The 14976-nt window shown below is 39.2% G+C and overlaps 1 protein-coding gene across 1 annotated transcript in view; it reads right to left on the reverse strand.

Annotated features, from left to right (window-relative positions):
- LOC102292773 (calsyntenin-2) overlaps positions 1-14976 on the reverse strand; it is a gene marked incomplete in the record, with an annotated part of 341630 nt that overhangs the window by 210840 nt on the left and 115814 nt on the right.

Genomic DNA, 14976 nt, shown 5'->3' on the forward strand with positions numbered 1-14976 from the left:
TAGTACTGTTTAATTGTTGATTAATCCATTCCTGCCAACCTGCTCCTGACACAGACTTTATTGCTTTGTAAAGGATGCTTTACATCCTTCTTTATCCCTCCTTCACATCCTGTTACATCACTTGAACAAATGCTGTTTTTGGATACTTGCTGGTGCTGAACATTGCCACTGGAGAAAAAAATGCGAGGTGCATAGCATAAAGATAGCAACATTTTCTGAGGATTATGGGCTGCAGCTATTCAAAAAATATATAAATGAAACCATATATATACACAAAATACATGAGTAGATGCAGAAATACAACTTTCTTAGGGTTCTGGAACCTTCATCACTCTGACTAAAAAAACACACTATAAACTGAAATCCCTTTGGAGTTGTGTTAGGAAGGGCATCAAGTGTTAAAATCTGCATATATGCAAATCAAACCACTGTAGCACCTCCCCCTGTAAACAAAGAAGCAGCCAAAAGTAGCTTGTTTCATGTTGAAACATTTTACCTATTTATTACCATAAATGCATAAAACTGCAGTGCTGCAGCATGCTAAGTTTTCTTTTTGCTTTGTTTTTGAGATACCTCTAAGAAATGCATGGATTTAAGCTTATGGAGTGAAAACACTCAGGAATATAGGAAAAGCACATGTCAGGGGGGACAAAAGGTCAGGTTTTTTTACATGGCTGACAGCATTATGGGCATTTGATGAGGTGGAAAATGGCTAGCATCAGTCGACCCTGAAGGGAAGTGCTGTGTGGTCCCTTCACCTTGCACTCTACTTCACCTTTGACGCTGCAAACTTTAGCAGCCCATGAGTCATTGTGGATATAAATAACTTATAGAGTGGAGGCGACTATGGTTGCCCCTGCATGCGCAGCGCAGGTGTCTCAAGCATTTCATGGAAGCGTTTCCTCTCTAAATTTATCCGTGTGATGTATAGCACATTATCATAACTCCGCCAAAATGGCAATGACAGCTCTAACACAGTCAAGTGCGAGGCAGGTAGAGTTATTGAAATGTGACTCAAACTCTGCACCTTGATTCTGATCCACGTGTGAAACAAATAGAAAAAAAGCACACACACAAAAGCAAAGAGACGTGCTCAGACTGATGCGAACACAAAGAGAAACAGACAGAGGAAAAGATAAACAAAACTGTGTTATGCGGTCTGTGCGTACAGCCTGCAGTCATTCCTTGTAAGGCCTTGCCTCTCTTGTCTTGTACCTGACAGTTACCTTTACTTGTGCTGTATCTCCTGTTGGCTGTACCTCCATGACATAAGACCATAACGATACACATGCCCCAGGCAAAGATGGGGAAAGACTGAGTTGGGGAAAAAAAAACTTCAGGTTGTTTTTTTTAAACTGTTTGAGATACTTTTATTCTTAGTAATGGAGCATTTTACAACTACAGCCTGTACTCACATAGTTTATCCATTTATCAAGAGGATAAAATTTTAAGATCTGCTAATCAGCAAACTCATTCAATTAGCTGAAAGCATAAGTACAGGGACTGGTGGAAGAAGGTAGCAAAAGAAGGGGGGATTGAGGAGGGAGGAGAGACAGAAAGGTTGTAAAGAGAAAGGAGGGACCTCAAAGAAGCAGGAGGTGAAAGCATAAGAGGAGAATGATAGGATGAGGCTAAAAAAAGCATTGGGAATAAGTATAGGGAATATGTACAATAATACCACATGTATCTAACTGAAAGCAGCTCCCCCCTCCGCTTACTCCTCCATGGTCTACGAGTGCAGATCACCACTATCTCCTCCTGAGTTGCACCTCCATTTTATGCTCCAGCGGATGACAATAATTTAAGCCCCCTGATATGCAAATGTCCTTAATTGGACTGTCACAAGTTCCCAGGCATCGTCAACTTTACAAAATGACTGAGGCTGGGAGCAGATTGGATTTTGGTGGCCAATCTTGTACACTTAATTTTCAGTAATTTTGCGAGCGTTTCACTGCAGGGTCCTGCGACATGCCACTTACAAGAATATCTATGCTAACTAAAAGAGGTAAAAAAAAAAAAGAAAAGAAAAAGAAAGTGAGAGAGAAGAAAAACTAGGCTCTCTGTCTTGTTATTTTCATTCCCTCCCTCATCTAGAGCTCTCCTTTTCTTTCCATACCCAATTACTCCCATCTCAACCAGACCCTTCAATAGTAATTCGACTCATCTTGTTTGTACCTTTTAAAACCCTCTATGATTACGGGGTTGGAGCCAGCAATGTTCCTCCCCCCCGAGGCTCTTTTTGTTCCCATTCTGTCAGATAACTGTATTTTGTTCCAAACTCTAAAACTCAGCCTTGTTTAGAAGAACACAGTTTTGTTTTGTTTTTCTGCCTGGCACAAATCCAGTGATTTTGTTTATAGGTATTGGGAGCGGTGTGCGCATAAAAGTTTCCAAAGTCAGACACCGCATGAACATATCGTGATACGGGGTTAATACAACACATGAATATTCTTTATGAATAGTCACAGGGTAGTGTTTTCTCAGAGGGAAAATGGTGGTGGTCAGAGGGCCCGCTGCACGCCAGTGTTCGGCAGCCTCGCCTCTGTCAGTGCGCCCCAGGGTGGCTGTGGCTACAATGTAGCTTGCCATCACCAGTGTGTGAATGTGTGTGTGAATGGGTGCATGACTGGATGTGTAAAGCGCTTTGGGGTCCTTAGGGACTAGTAAAGCGCTATATAAATACAGGCCATTTACCATTTACCCTTGTTGAACTATACAGGTGTACAACCAGAAGCAGTCATTTCTGCAAGTGTGTGTGTATGTGTACATGTTTAGACGTCTTTGTGAGGACAGAAAATTGGCATGCTACTATACTTGTGGGGACCAACAGTCACTCATCACCATGAGTTTGAAGGCATTTTTGAGGCTCAAAATGTGGTTTTAGTGACAGGATTAAAGTTAGGTCATGGTTAGGCTTAGGGTAAGTGTTAGGCTTAGGGTAAGCGGCTAAGAAAAGGATTATGCCAATTAGATGTCCTCACTAAGATATAAAAACGAGTGAGTGAGTGTGTGTGTGTGTGTGTGCGTGTGTGCACGGCAGATGGAGATTGTATATATAAAACCAGTTCACGTAATATAAACTTAACGCATTTAAGGCATTTTCCTTTCAGGTAAATAACCTTGATGTGCAGCTTCCTGGATATTGTCTGTAATCTCGAGTCAGCAGAGCCTATTAATTACCACTGATGATTTCCTGTCATGTTTCCATATAATCTTTGTTTACTTAAAATATCTCCTTTTCTGTGTCTACCAGACGACCTTCAGCACGTTCTACACTATCTTACGTGTTCGTCTGTCTGTGTATTAATTATAATGCCTAAACAGAAATTACATTCCCTGCATTACTTTCACCCCTCTATATGAAAACAAAAAAACTCTTTTTCCATTCCAGTCACATTGAGTAAGTCATGTGTCCTCCCGACTGATGCCGCTTGATGTTTTACGATTTATCATCATTCCTTTCCTGTTTTCCTTCTCCACCAGTCATTTTGCCTCTCCACCCTCCCACCCACCCACCCAGCCTTCACTCAGTTAATTGAGTCTTTGATTTAAATGCGAGGGAACATTTGGAAATGATATTAGCCATGACGACATGTAGCGAAAAGAAGATAAAACAGCAGAGCAGAGATAAAAAAAAAAAAAAAAAAAATCTAAATAAATAAATTAATAAGAAATAAAAAGCAGAGTGTTATTAGGCTAAAGTGGGCTTCCGACTGTGAGTCGCTCCTATATACAGAGATAATATGCTCTGAGCAATGAATGTCTAAATAGGAACTAGCATAACTACCACTGTCTGAATTTGTGGTTTCTCAGGGGGTGCTTGTGTCTAGAATGAATGGAACACCACAGAGCTGTAGCTCAAAAATGTAAATGTAGTCAGGTAAACAACAAAAAAAAAATCAGTTTAAAAGTTTTTTTTAGTTGTCTAGGCTTTCTGAAGGTCTTTCAAAGATTTTCTTTGGTCATTGTCTGCTTTTTCACTCATTGCACCTGATCGTTTTCAGAGGAATGTTTTTGTTCATTTGTTTTTTAAGCCACTTAGGACTAATCTATGAATCATTCAACCATAAACAAGCAGAAAAATTAGCTCAAGGCATGAACAAGGATTGCGTCTACATATAACAGACAACCAATTGTATCTTTAGGCACTTTGTAACTGGCAGACTGTCATAAAATCAGATATTTGTTCCTATTTCGTGAACTAAACAAAAAAAATGGTAAGAATAACATAGTTTGACAAGCATAAAATAGCACTTTTGCTCCAACAAGGTGATTTCTAAAGGGCTATTAGCTGAAAACTCAGCATCTGCAGTCATGAAACTGGAGGGAAAGTTGAGGGAAAAATAAGCCTAAAAAACAATCAACAGCAGATGAGCATTATCTGAAAGTCATCTCCCTAAGAACCAGGAAAAAACTCCAGTAAAGATCTGACAGAGGACCTGAAAGATACATCTGGACCCTCAGCTGATCCATCGAAGTCCCATCAGGAATGGTTTGTCATGAAACGCTGTGTGTCTTTGTTTTACAGACTCAAATGGAAGACTCAGAAGTCAAACATAAAGTGAGCTTTCAATGCTGGTAAATCAAAAATAAAAGAAGTTCCATACTCCAAGGATTAGTAGGGACTGATGCCAGGAAAAACAAGTATCCAGGAAAACACAAAAATAATTCTGGAAGAACAGGGAAAGCAGAGCAAAGCAATCCAAAGCAAAATGGAGGAGACAACAAAGAACACTTGGGGAAGTAAAATTAAAAACAAAGCACCAGAGACAAAAGATTATCAAAATAAAACAGGAAGAGAAAACATTTAAATTAAGGCTTTTACTTTCCCACGCTGCCAAACTTGGTCTAGACCAGTCATCTTCTTGCTCGCCTTTGATGAACCAATCAGCTTCGACTTCGCTTCAAATCCCAGAACTCTGTCATTCTCTCTATCAGCCTCTCATTCGTGCAACCAACCTCCTCCCCACCACCATTCTAGACTATCGCTGCTGGGATTCCGTTCTAACATGATGGGTGATCGATGTCAAATGGTCAAATAGATTAGTTAATTCCTCTATCCTATTAAATCATGTTTAGTTCTTCTAAATAGTCTCTCCATTTTGAAATGGGGAACACAGATACATGTATGAACTTAACTTAACTAACAGCAAACTACATACAAAACCAAAGATATTTTACAAAACAAACAAGCAACCAAAGTTCAAACATACACCATCAAAAGAAATTATGAACACACAAAGGAAAAACCAAGCCATTAATAATTTTCAAAACCAAAAGAAAACATAAACTTGTTAAAAAACTCAAACTGAGGATGCAGCCATAAGTAAAACACGGAGGCTCTGTCATGTTTGGGGCTTTGTTTCAGCCCGTTGCTTTGGGGAATGCAGAAACATAGCTGAATGCTTTGAAGTACCATCACATTTTGACCTATCATGCAAAACCATCTGGGAAATATCTGATTGGCAACAGCTTCATTTTTCAGTGTGACAATGATCCCAAGCACACTGCCAATGCAGTAAAAGCATACTTGGCCAGAAAAACACAGGCTGCGTTAGTGGGTGGTGACACAAAACATCGACTTTCAAGCTTGTGGGAATTTTTCCAAAATGTTTTTTTGTCTTATAACATATATTTCCATATATGATTGCACATGTTTTAATAAATCGTTACACCCATTTCCCATTTTCCTGACAAAATAGAAAGAAATGGGGGTTGGCTTGAGATGTGCACAATACTTGAGTTCCATTTTTTATTTTTGGTTTGATGGGGTTTGATTGTAGTAAATCAACATTATGTGAGTTTTACTGACTTTATTGTTCAAATTCATCTGGAAATGAGCAGTCACCATTGATAACCATGACCACCTACGTCACATACACGACTATACACTTTTTTTCATGCTTTAACTCCACTTCATAGTTATCATTTAGAAATGGTATTATCCCATCCTATCAGCATGTGTTAGCAGAAAGCTAGTATTCCACAGGCAAAATCAGCTTCCTTGCATATATAAATGTATATACCTATTTTTTTTATTCGAAAATACAGATACTGATGCTAAATAATGAAACCTTGTCCTTGTTCCTGTTTTCTGAGGACTATAGCGTCCGTGTCCTGACTGACCCCCAGCAAACTTCTGCCACTGATACTAACAGTATATGGAAATATCTTTCTTACATTGGCTCTGCTCTGGAAAAAATTTAATCTGTATGCATCAGTATAAAAATTTTGTAAAGCTTGGAAGTGCACGTGTTTATTTTTCTAGCTGAATGAATTAACAAGGAGGTGCCTTCAAAGTCACGAGTGAGCTGTAAATTGTTCTGCCCTCCAATGCATTTGGACATAGTCTTTATAGCTAAGATTGTGTAAGTCCTCATTTATGTTTTTAAGTGCTTTCTATTCAGTATGAAGTAATAGTGGAGAGAGGAGTGGGTGCCTTTTCAGGTGATCATTCCTGCAGATGATTAAAGCTACAAGACATTTTGAGGAGCAATGCCCTAACAGCCTCTGTGCTCTTGAATACGGAGCTACAAGGCCATCCAGGAATTAACTACATGGATGTGGGTGGGGGATTAGGATTAAATCTAAAGCTCTGACTATCTATTATGTTTCTATCAAAAGGAGATTTTGATTTGATTCACAGGTTCATTTCCCTCTGTTCTCCTGTGTGCTGTTTAATAACAGCAGTTCGCTGCTTTTAAATTCAGTGTGACATACAATTTCTTGCCCTTGTGGGAAAATTGCACTCACTCAATGAAACTCTAGGCAGTGAAAGAGTGAAGGATAAATATATTAGCAGCAAAGTAAATCAAGGAGTGGCAGTGTTGAATTCTTGAATTTTCCAAGTTTCTTCACAAATGCACGAGTGTGAGCTTGAGTTGTTCCTGAAGTTTTATTTTTCTGAAAGAGCATCTTTATGACCTCAAAATCTGTGTGACACATGCACAGCGACTAAGGTCTCTGCTGGGTGTCTGTGTGTGTGTGCGCAAGTGAAGTAGGGCGGTAAAGCGGAGATGTCAAATTTCCAAAAGAAATGGGGAGGTCTTCTTCAGAAAACAGACTGAGAGAGGACTCAAAATGTGATGGGATGATGTGAAGATAGGACTGGGAGTCACATCAGAGAGAGCGCAATGAAAAACAAGTATTCACGGGTAGACAGGATGAACTTTGAAATTTAAGCTGTATATCAAAAGCGTTGTCAAACTCTTTGAAGCAAAAGCTGTGATGTACTGGCAAGTGATGACTGTGATATTGACAAACTGCTAAAACATGGATTACTCTCATGGAGTGCAGCTTCGATAGCTGAACTTCAGCGAGAAGTCTTTGAAACAACATCCTTCTTTCTATCAGACTCCAACGACTCGAAGCTGACTCTTGGTTCTCTTCCTTGTGTTTGTCTCCCGAGAGGAGCGTTCATGACAGTTTGCTGACACTTTAATTGGAAGCCTCGAGGCTTGATTAGTAATCGAGAACAAATACACCAGCAGCAAACATATGGTTATATAACAGTGCTAAATGTACCAGTTGCATGAAAATTAGATTTGTGTATAGGTGTATCCTGCACATACAAAGTGTTTTATTCAGAGCAGCAGCTGCAACAGTGACACCTTTTAAATAAATCTATAAACATCTTGTTAAATGAAAGACTGGAGTTATTGGCACTTGCAGTTATTGAGAAACATCCAGAGCTGAAAAATGAAGCCAAACCCTGCAGTTCCTGGAGTGACCACTTGAGGTCAAAAGCAAGTCAATCTCCAAAGACGCAGTCGAACTAAACAGCGTTATATTCCACCAACACCTTTGGAAAGCACATTAACAGCCTGGTACAAACGATAATACTCTGGGTGGATTTAAAAAAAATATATATATATTTTTAAATAACACGCATTTAGCTTTTGTTAAAGCTTATTCATGGGTCCACACAAAGTGATTTGCTTGTCGTGCATCACTTTTAAACTGACAGTCGGTGGAGTCCAGGCTCTAGTTGGCTTAAATGATAAGAAATAAAAATAGTAACATCACACAGAAAAACACAGGTTTTAGCTATTATCTTTTTTAAACCGTAGAAAAATGTATTTCTATTGTAGATAGTGAAAAAAAGAACATTTTTTGTTAGTTAATTTAATTTTTTTTTATGGAGGGGGTTTTTATCAATAGGGAGAGCTGTAAATAGCTGAAAATACAGTTAAAACTCCCAAATCTATGCCTTACTTATTCCAAAAGCTGCCCAGTGGACTGGATTGGAGTCCTGGGCAGGATGAATCTGGCCCCCAGGCCAAATGTTTGACACCACTGATCTAAAGAATACATCACAGCTGTACACTTACTGCAGTAATAATCGACGTTTTCAATTGAGCAACCTAAAAAATTGATTAAATAAATACCACCAAATTTGTCTTTATGAAAGAGCCTACGTTACTAAGCTGCACAGCGAGGTAAGGATGAAGTCAATTGAAAATTCAGCTTAATGGCACTGAAGATATCTAAAATGTGGTTGGTTTTTTTTCCAGAGTCCTTTTGAACGAACAAAGAGTGAGTGACTCTAACCTGCCTGACACCCCTCTGCCAGTTTTGCAACTCATCAAAAGACAAAAAAAAGCTAAAAGCCCAGAAAAAAATCTCATTACAAAGACTATTTCCCTCATCTGTGTGGTTCAGTGAAGAAGCAGATTGCATTTCAGTACTTCATTAATAAATGAGTATGTGAACAATGGCAGAGTGATGGTTCCATTGTCTTCAAGCTGAACACTATAGGGCACTCTGAATGTTAGAAGCAAGATAGTCATTATGCTGCCGGTTCTCTTCAGCTCAAAAGTCAGCCGAAGCAAGTTTGCGAGGATACCTGTATCACACAATAACACTGTGCTCAAGTTTTACAGGCTTGTTGCACTAGCACTCCACACTTTGTCAGGTCCATCTGTTTCCTGTTAGCCTTCATAAATGACATCAAATAGAAGTAATTAGATTTTATTTGTCCAAAATGTAAGAGCAGTCATCTGTGGGGAAAATCATGCAACATCCTGTGCACAGGAGCTCAGTTGTTGGATGAAATCTGACAGGTGGAAATCATCCGAGCAAAGATGAGACAATTGCGCGAGCGCACGGGAAGGAAGAAAGGAAAGCGAGCGTTTGTTTCGGGTCGAAATACGAGAAAAAAAACGCTAAGAGGAAGGAGGAGCTGAACCATGGAAGGAGGAGAACCTGAACAGAAAGCAGAGATGGATTAAGGGCATCCGGCAGCCTTGTGATGGAGGATTCTTCTTTTTTTCGTGTGTGTCTTTGGACCATCGCTCTGCAAAATTATTTCAATCTGTTACCTTTTAATCATCGTTTTAAGCCACAGCTTTGAAGTAGAGTGTTTTAAGTGAACTGACACAGCCGCACCTGTTGAAAAATAAAAAAAGGGAAAAAAAAGTTGCCTTATTAAAAGCAGCCCCCTGGCCCTAAATTTCCATTCAGCTCATGAGATAAAATTTAAAAGGCATAAAGGCTCTATCACAAGACAGCTCCTTCTTTAACTCCACATCTATATTTCTCAGTCGTGATGGTCTTGGATGAGAATGACATCTAGTTTCCATTTATTCAATCTGACAAACGATACAATAAAACGTAATAAACTCAGCTTAAACACGGCGGGCGGAGGCGATGCAAAAGAAATAGCGAGCGAGGAAAAGTTTCCGCGAAATAAGACGTCCTTTTCCTGCGAATCTCCCCTCATTAAAGAAAGCACTTTCTGCCATTTCCCTCAGCATCTTTAAAATGTGTCTGATGCAGCGCTGCATTTAGATGTCATGGTACTCAGCTGAATGTCTTTTGCAAAATACAGTCCCACTCATGATTCCCTCAGAGGACTCTCCTCACTCTGCAGAGCAGAACTAATGGGCCCATTATACTCGGTGTTCTCACCCTTGCGAACGGCGCCACGTGCCAGAAGTGACACCACATTTGGTGTTGTCTCAGCCACTGTGTTGCAGTTTCAGAGTTGTGGCATCAACATCGTTCTTCATTCTCAAGCTTGTGTTAAGCTTGAGAATGCTTCTTTAAAATGCAAAGTACATGATAATAATAATAATAATAATAATGATAATAAAAGTGAAGCTTATGTGAATGTTCAAGCTCTGTATTTACTCCTCTACCTGCTGTCCTAGGTGTTTAGCTGCTTTTCTGTTCATTACATCACTTGCACTTTCCCACACTCAAAGCCCACATTATTGCTGTAGTCCAATCATCTTTCTCTCGCCTTCTTCAAACCAACAAGGAGGGGGTCCTGCCTTAATTCCTGTCACTGCCGTGATGGGCGGAGTTTAAAGGGACTAGAGTTTTTTGCCTCAATAAATCATATTCAGTTCCTTCTAATGATCTCTCTTCATTGAAATAATTACAATAAAATTTATAGTAATAATTAGAGATGGCACGATACCACTTTTTTATGTCCGATACCGATATCATAAATTTGGATATCTGCCGATACCGATATGAATCCGATATAGTGTTTTTTAATCAACAAAACTGTTTTTTTAAATATCTTGCTGCATTTTGTATAAGTTCATACTCAAGTTTAAAACAACAACTACACTAAAGCTATTCTGTTATACCTGTATGCAAAAAAAAATATTTCATAGTTCAGCAATACTGATCAATCTAATAAACTTAAACCTACACCATCCTCCCTATTCTGGTATTTTAAAGAGTACTTAGCGTAAATATTAAGCAACCTAACTAATAGGGTTCCAACTCCCAGCAACAACAAAAATAAATAAATAAAAAATAGGGAACCACCCCTCACGCTCCACCTCATGATGCTTAATCGACGTAATCAACCTTAATTTGATGCAGTGTGAAAAAAAATGCACAGAAATCAATTATTTTTCAAGAAATATTAAATAGATTCAACATCTTTCTTCAAAAAAACTGCAGACTGCACAGATGGTACCTTCCCAAAGTAAAGAGTACTATAGCTTACTAGGGTATATATATTAGACTTAATAGTCACCATATACAGTAATTGACTTCTATTCATTTTACATCAAATTAAAACTTTGGGTGTCAGATAATTATTTATTAAAAGCTCGACATTTTAAATGAGAATAAGAAAGAAAAGTATGTCTTTGTGCCCCTTTTCCCTGTTCATGCCCTATCGGCCCCCCTGGCTAAACTTTGCTAGATCCGCCCCTGCACAGTTACCAGCCGTCAGCTACGTAGAAAAAGATCCTGGTGTAGAAAGTAATATTAAATACATTCTAACAACAGCTGATCAAGCTTAAACGTGCTGCTGTTGTTCAGCTGCTGGTTTCCTCTTTCTGGTGCAAAGTGGGCCAAAAACAAACAACAGAGACGGACTCGCGACAGAAAAGCCGATCAGCTGATCATTGATCAGTTTCATGATTGAAGTAGCAGCAAGAAGAGGCAGTCGCTCCATATATCGCTTGTTAAGCTTAACGCAGGAATGCTTTACAAACATTCAGAGATGGACTTACACACTTGCTTTACTTCTCTCGGGGATAACTTTGTCGGAGATGAAATGCCGGGTTGCTGGCGAAGCTCCAAATGCTATCCAGACCACCGACAGGTCCTGCATGCCACAGCCGCTCTATCACGTGATGCATACTGCTCCGACGTGCTAACGTTCTGAGGTGAGTTACGGCGTGTTGCAAGTTTTGTGAGGTGCTTTCGTGATATTTAATGGATCGGATTACATTTTTTATTTTTCTCCGATATCCGATCCAGTAATTTAGGTCAGTATCGGACCGATACCGATACGTAATATCGGATCGGTCCATCTCTAGTAATAATAACAATTTCACTAGCTGACTATAACATGCACACTGGCACATCTGTAGGAAACATCACTGTGTTGCAGCTGTGTGCCAAAGAGTCAGAAACACTGCTTCGTTGTAGTCAACAAAGTAAATGAACAAGAGAACAATCAGGAAAATGTGGAATTATTTTAATAGTAGCCGACTGAATGTGAAAAAGTAACTAACTGAACCTCAATTACCCCAACCTGTCGCAGCGGATGGCCCCGCCCCTCCCTGAGCCTGGCTCTGCCGGAGGTTTCTTCCTGTTAAAAGGGAGTTTTTCCTCCCCACTGTCGCCCAAGTGCTTGTTCATAGGGAGTCATATGATTGTTGGGTTTTTTTCTCTGTATGTGTTATTGTAGGATCTACCTTACAATATAAAGCGCTTTGAGGCGACTGTTGTTGTGATGTTGTTGTGAACCTGTAAACTGCAAAACTAACCATTAAAACATTAACCATTAAAAACAACACTGCTGTCAGTGTGCTGGGTGACAGATCATAGGCGCTGTCTGAGTCAAGTAGCTGCAAGTATGCATGCTAAGAGAAGTGGTATTTTCATATTAAGACCTCTCAACATGCGTATTTTGAGACTTCAAAGCATTTTCTAGCTTGCCATTATCTTATCTTTTACAAGGAGAAACAGTGACTGTACCCTAACCTTTACATCCTCTGTTCATTAAGCCATTTATCTCACTTCAACATATTTCTTCCATCTGAGTCACACAACATATATCAACCTTAAAACAAACCCTTCTCATTCTTCTCTTGTTAATAAACGCAAAGCAGTGTTAATTCTCCACCTACACACTGCGCCGAGCTCTACTACTACCATGTTAACAAGATACTTTTGATAATTAGCTTGAGATCTGTTTCTCAATCAGACAGACGCTGAGAGGCTAATTAATCACAGCACATTAGCCACCCTGTATGTTTATGTGAATCTATTTACCTTGCTTTATGGTGAGAGATGATGTGCTATCACCTGCCGTTTTTTAAGTAATGGGAAGCTGCTGGATTCTCCCAAGGTCAGAGATAATTATTTTTTATTAATGTCTTGAGAGGTATATTTTCGTAATGCGGAAAAATGTGAATTCAGAAACACTGTTTGCGCAGACATCAGAAGAGACAGCGGGAATCGGGCTGATACCTGCTGTCAGTCTGATTTCTTATTTGCTGTGAATGATTGCAGAACACAAACAGGAATAAGTAGCAAGCCTACCTCTTCTAGAGTCTGACAAAAGGCATGTGTCATATGGCACATTAGGGCCAATGTAAAGTGGGGGACATATTTATGAAAGCTGAATGTGTAAGTGAATGTGTAGAGGGGAGGTTTTAAGGTTTTCTGAGCCTGTCTCAACTGCCAGCGCTCCTGATTGAGCCACGTATGCGCTTTGCGGGTCACTGGTGAGACATTTGCTTGCCGCCCAAATAAAAGTCGCGAGGCTCCAGGGACCAGTGGAAGTGAAGGATTGACACATGAATAGTAAGTTAGGCCTCAAGAAAATACATGGGTGCCGGTGTCTGTGTGTGTGCAGGCAGCAGAAAATGAGGAATGACTGACAACCAGCTAACCTGTGTCAAATACCAGCGCTCAGCACTGCTTTTGCCCATTAACCTTGCAAAACCTGGCACTTTAGAAGCCTACTCAGAACACTGGGCCTGCAAAAAGTCACCTAAAACAGCCACTTCATCTTAATAACCTGATGGACTATTGCACTGTTCTCACATATTTTCTACCACTGACAGAGTGAATGTTTCAGAATGCAGTCCATTTTTACATCAACAAGAGAATTTTACTTTTAGCAGAGCAGAACAGTTTGAAACACCCACTGTACTTGTAAAAAAATTTAAATCCTGCTTGACCGAAGCTAGTTTTTGTCATTAACACTGCTAGGAATCTTTGCCTATTCATTTTATAAACTGCTTAATTGTGTAGTTTTTCTAGTGAACCCTAATTTCAGTATTTCACTATTTATTTTTTGAATGAGTGATTTATTACTTTAACAGTTTTGTTCGTTGTTGTGTTTTTTTAAGTTACAGATTTCCATTAAGTAATTAAGAATTAATTTTAGAAATAACATATAAAGCCAAACATGACCATGTTCGTGCATACTTAGCAGGGCTATTCCAGCATCCAACAGTTTGACTACACCTACATTTTGTCACACAGGGATTGACATCAACCTCGTAACCCACTTGTGGGTCAGCGTTGCTAATCTAACATAAAGTTACATAAAACAGAGCCTCAGCATCTGAACTATAAACATAATTGCCCCCCCCACACACACACACACACACGCACAATTAAAATTTTAGCAAACAGAACTTCCTCCACATGCTTTCTTAGAAAGCTATCGTTAATTAATGAGCAACTGCAGACTGGCACTCACAGGCATGTCTGTAGTGTGTATTTATTCAGGAGACTGCTGTGAGTCTGTGCTCATTAACATTATAGTTGTTAAAAGTAAAATCCCAAGTGGGTAAAATACTCTGAAACCTGTGGCCCCTCCCACTTAATAATTGTGTTCAAATAGTAAATTAAGTAAAATATTGGTTGTTGAGTGGGTGTTCTCTGGAAAGATTAGTTGGGATTACACCTCGTAAACAGAATCGCAAATTTTAAACAAATAATACCTACTAGACAGACACAATACTAAAAAAGAAACACGTGTAATTTTGTATCAAAGTTAATTTAATCAGTCGCGTTATATTCATGGGAATGTGTTTGTGTATATGTGATTGCTGCAATAATTTGTCCAGTAGAAATTATTGCCTAAGAACATTCATTTGTGACTCTCATCTTAAGTTAAGGATGAATAGTTTTAATACTGTCTTATTTTAATACTTTCTTGTCAATATGAAATGTCCCGAACTTTCCAGAGATGCCATTTAGTGCTAGGTTGCAGCATCCAGAGCAATACTTGTCATGTGACAGTCTTAGCTAACTGAAAGGTATCTGTAAAGTCTCCAGGGCCCTTTGATTATCTTAAGTGACATATTACAATCCCAGAAAAGATTGGGGCGCTGTGTAAAACAGACTGCAATGATTTATAAATCCCATAAATTCATATTTTGTTTAGGAAGACATATCAAATGTATAAAGGGACATTTCACTAGTTCCTGAAAAATACTAGCTGATTTTGAATTTGATGGCAGTAAGAGAGTGGTACTAAAA

Source organism: Haplochromis burtoni, unplaced genomic scaffold (assembly GCF_018398535.1).
Source record: "Haplochromis burtoni strain Fernald_Lab_line unplaced genomic scaffold, NCSU_Asbu1 Contig_94, whole genome shotgun sequence".
NCBI classification, from domain to species: domain Eukaryota; kingdom Metazoa; phylum Chordata; class Actinopteri; order Cichliformes; family Cichlidae; genus Haplochromis; species Haplochromis burtoni.